The 5,000-nt window shown below is 37.2% G+C and overlaps 1 pseudogene; it reads right to left on the bottom strand.

The window, feature by feature from the left end:
• Positions 1-62: 62 nt before the first annotated feature.
• The window catches only part of LOC138020922 (dysbindin-like), an 11,368-nt pseudogene continuing 6,430 nt past the window's right edge, over positions 63-5,000 (bottom strand).

Genomic DNA, 5,000 nt, shown 5'->3' on the forward strand with positions numbered 1-5,000 from the left:
TATGCATGAAAACTCTTTCAAGCCTCCTTATTAAGTTGCTTTTTCATGTAACTGTCTCATAACTACCTAACCTCAGCTCCTGAACCAAAGAAATTATCCAGCTCTCTATGAAGTTCAGTATCATCTTCAAACGTTATCATCCCAGAGATCCAGTACTTCTACCATGCAACAATGTGATTGGTTCTATATGATAGTAAAAATCCACAGAAAATGTCTGACTCTCCATGCCATATATTTCATGGATTATTATTGTTTTATCATTAGAATTCATCAGGTCTTGCATTCCCTGAGCACCTTCTTGTAGCCTCAATGCACCTTACAAAGTTAAACTCCATGTACCGCTGCTGTACAACACCACTGCTGACTACAATTTAAGTAAGGCTGTCTTGGTTTTGAAATTAGATAATTTCTTGCTCACGTCCAAAAACAGGTAGCCCTTTTCACTCTGGGCCCAGTTGTTCAAAAGCTAATTTAATAATGCTAATCCCAGATAAAATTAACCAACGAGTTTATTTCTTTACTCCAAAGGCTGTTAAACACTCATCTGATATTCTGCAAAATGTTACATGAGAAGAAGTCAATCTTGAAAAAAACAGTAAGCAAAAGAAACTTTCATCAAAAGTTGACTAGAAACAAAAGTTTACGCTAATCCTAGATTACATCGTAAGTTAATCTACTTTCAAACAACCGGGCCCTGAAGATTTACCTTCAGTCTTGCCATGCTGTATAGTAGTTCATTTGCTCCAGGAATGCATCTTCATACACTGTTGCTTCTCAATGGATGCTTGCCTCTCAAGTTGCTGCAGTTTCACTTCTTTCTTCTCCTTTTCTGATTCAAGTTCCTCTGTGAGATTAACATTATTAATTTCATAACAATAAATTTACTATAATTTCTTTGGTGACAAAAACAAACTGACAACAGCCTTTGTTAAAAAAAATCTCCGAGTGTGGGTGTCACTCATACAGCAGAAATGGGAAAATGAAATGAAAGATGATGTAATACAACAAAATATTGCACGCCCTCACATTTCTAAGTCACATACCCAGTGGCATGGCTCAATTTAAGTTCTTATCTAGTCAGGTCATCCAAATTGCCTCAGAATCCAAAGGTCCAGGATTTGAATCAGACTTATCGAAAAAAGTCAATAATAATATTTATTCTCTAGTATCCTATCAAATGACTTCAACAAATAAAACCAATAGTAATAAATAATATTGATAAGAAGAGAAATAGGAATCATTAGGAAATTAATTCTTAAGAATGGGAAGGGAAAACAGACAAACCAATGAGGAATTGCTTTGTCTGGGCATTGCAGCCTGAGGAACAAAACTTGTGATCAAAAGCTTGACTGTAGGCCTTGTGGCCTTGTCGGTACAGGTTCCAGTTTCTTACCTTTCAAAAGCTCAAAGTCATCTCTGAAAAGAAGAAAACAAATTAGATCAAAATTTTAAGTATAGAGATAAATACAGTGCTCGAAATTAGCAGTTGTCCGGTCGTCCCAGATGACCAGAAAGTTCACTGGGTGACCAGTTTTTGGTAAATGAAAAGCATGGTTGTGTGCTTCCGGCAATCAATTAATAATCAGTTCTGTCCTAGTAAGACCCAACAGCCACAGACGTACGGTTAGGGATATGGGATACCCAGCTCCAACACCATGTGATTGCATTTTAACACAGCGTACATCATAGGGGGCTTCCTATTGGGCAACCAAGCATTTATCAGGGCAATCAAATTTAAGGTTTAGTGCTCGGTTTTTGAAACAGGGACAACCGGGATATTTTTTTTTAAGTTTGAGCACTGTTAATATGGCCAGTTTGTGGATAAAAAATTTCAAACTTACTCTCGATTGTGTTTGAGCATTGCCAGTTTGCGCTCTTGAGCAGCCTTTCTGCGTTCTAAGTCCAAAAGTTCACAAACTTCTTCCAAGTCCACCATGCAGTTATCCAGTACTTCCATCTGTCCCCCAATAGCCTCTTTATAAAATAATTTCAACAAACACAATAGTTGGATTACCTATAGATGATGTTCTGTTCAAAATAAAGCTGTGTTCTTCTAGTGTGGACCAGTACATTAATTTTACCAGAAAAAATGGTGGCTGTTCAAAGAATTCCTTGCAACAAAATTTCCCAAGTAGACAAATATAGAGGTATGTGTATCAAATGAATATATTAATTTCTAATCTTTTCAAAACCTTGCCTAATATGACTTGCCTCAAACAGTATCCCAAATTGAATGCTTACGGCTTTGGTCCAAAAATAGAGGGCCACAAACCTGGCCCTTACCCTGGATTTCTGAGATTCACTAACCTATATCAGCCTTGACTGTCTCAATGCTCTGTATAACATCCGGCAGTTGAGCCAGCTCATTGTGAAATGTGGATATGGTTGTATGAAGATTGGAACATTTCTTGGAAAGCTCAGATATAATTTGGTCTGCATTCTGAAAAAAGAAAAAATATTAATTATTCTGCATTACTGTTTCAGAACTGCACGACAAAGGAAGCTTTATCTAAGCATATGATAGTTCAAATTAGTAGTCAGTTTTTCTTTTCCTCTAAACTCCCAGGAAGCGATTAAACCATTGACAATGAAATACCCTGGACAGCCCCCACTGACGATTAAAATCTCTTACATGTACACATGTAATTTGTTGATTTCAGTTTCCAGCTTTCTCTCCCTCTTTACCCTCTCCCAGCCATTTAACGTCTCCCTCTGTCAGTGCTCCATTTATACAAATGTAGGTACAGTTGTATTTAAAGCCACAGCTACACAAATCAGAGGAAAGTTGAAACAGATGTTGAAGTAGCTGAGAATCGTACTTGCGACCTCTGGCTGTCAATAATAATAATAATAATAATATAATAATAATATTATTTACATTTATATAGCGCAGACCTCTATATAAATATATTCAGTTGCGCTGCACAATATTGTTAAAATAAAATTATGTTAAAAGTAACTAAAACGTGAAACTATTAAAAACTACGAACCTATACACAATCAAAGCCAACAATAGCCTAGCTAGAACTAGTTAATCATATATACATGTATATAAAAGATAAGACATGAATAAAATCTATTTGAAAGCTAAATTTAAAAAATGAGTTTGTTACAGCAGTCTTGAAAGTGTCCAATGTCTTTATGTTGCGACCTGCCGAAGGTATTGCATTCCAGAGATAAGGTGCAGCTGACTGGAATGCACGACCGCCAAGGGTGGGATGGGTCTTAATACTAGGTAACTCAAGTAATAAAGACTCATCTGTCAAAGATGTGCACTAGTCATTTGAGCTACACTTACTGCTCCAATGGCCTTTATTGTTAGATTTGGTCACAATGAAACTTTTATGAATGACAGCAACAATGAGTACATACCTCAGCCCTTTTTGCACATTCCCTTGATGTTTCATGCAGCTGAGCCCACTCTTTTCGATACCTAAGGAGTTAACAGTTATCTTGTCTTGTGTTGCTGTTCAAATCTTTTCTTGGTTTAAGACCAAACCAGTTCAATTTTGATTTTTTTTTTTGTCTGGTATTCATTATCATAATCTGAAACACAGGGAAATCAAAATTGAACTGCTTTAACAAAAATATGAAATACCGGTAAGAAAAAATTGAACCACAACATCTACGCGAGATAGAGGAATATTCAAGAGGGAGGTCTTGAGAGGGTGAGTTCTGTAAAACGAACCTTTGTCAGCTAAGGATTTAACTTACACCCTGTCTTCTCTCCCACCAACATTACTGAAGGTTAGTTCTTTAAAAATAACAGATTTTAAAATCTATTACCATTAATGTGCGTGAATTTTGTTAAGATTTTATTCCAAAATGTATTTCTCTACTAAACACTGTTTTCTCCATCTGGTGGCACCTAGGTGGTTTCAATTCATCCAAATTTTTGAGGAAATTCTGGTTTGAAGTCAAAATAGAACCTTCTATTATGAATGGTTTGGTTCAATCAAAATGATTTTACAGACCACCGTGGAAGGCGGCCCACTTTGCCTAGTTGAACTAAAGAGTTCCAAACCACTTTTGTTAAGTCTACTAGGTTGTTGCTTCCCTTGTCTCATGCTCACACAAATTTTATTTATGGGCACAAAACTTTTGCGAATGCCTGGTGGAGTGTTCCCTGCCAGCAGAGGTCTCTTTTCTTTTGAGTTCCCTGGAAAAGAGACCTATGCCATGGGTCAAACTCACTTTGATCCAACCACTGTCCACAACCTTGAACAGCATTCTTCAAACCCCATGCCCTATGATTGCTGACTGTGACTTGAGCCTGCTGTGTCCCACACATTCCTTTACAGTTATTCCACTATTGTTAAGTGAACACACACAACATGAAGTATCACGTGAGGATTTAGTCGCTAAGTAACCGCCACACATGTTCAATACAGTGAATTTCAACCCATGCAGGGCAGAGGTATCTTTTCCTGTACTTGTCAGTCCAGCAAACACACACAAAAAAAGAGACCTCTCCGAGAAGGGAAGGTGGAGTGAGTATTGAATGGAAAGCACACACTGTTAAAATTTTGTGTACAAAGATAATGTCAATGAAAACTACAGCACATGAATGAATACCAATGCCTGTTCCACTACATTTTGTCTGTTGTTATGTGCACTAACTTGTCATGTTAACTCATGTTATTATTATTTATTAAATTCTCAACCTCGGATAATGCAATTCTCGTGCTCTGATTGGTTCAATCCCGGTTGTCAACTCATATACCTTTAATAGTTTGACCTTATATGGTAAATGATTGCACTGTCCCGAAGTTGTATGGCACACAAAAGCACTCACGATGTACAGACAATTCCCGGGTTTAATAACGAAAATGAAACAAAAGGTACAAATAACTGGTCTCACGATCCTCGTGTTGTTTGCGTTGTGTCTCCTCAAAAACCTTCCTATTTCACAATACTTCTCTGTCTCCTATTTCACTTGTCAATCATCTGAATACTAAATGTGACATCCGGTTGTAACGCTAGGCAGTCACGATAGTTCC

This window comes from Montipora capricornis, chromosome 10 (assembly GCF_036669925.1).
Source record: "Montipora capricornis isolate CH-2021 chromosome 10, ASM3666992v2, whole genome shotgun sequence".
Taxonomy (NCBI): Eukaryota; Metazoa; Cnidaria; class Anthozoa; order Scleractinia; family Acroporidae; genus Montipora; species Montipora capricornis.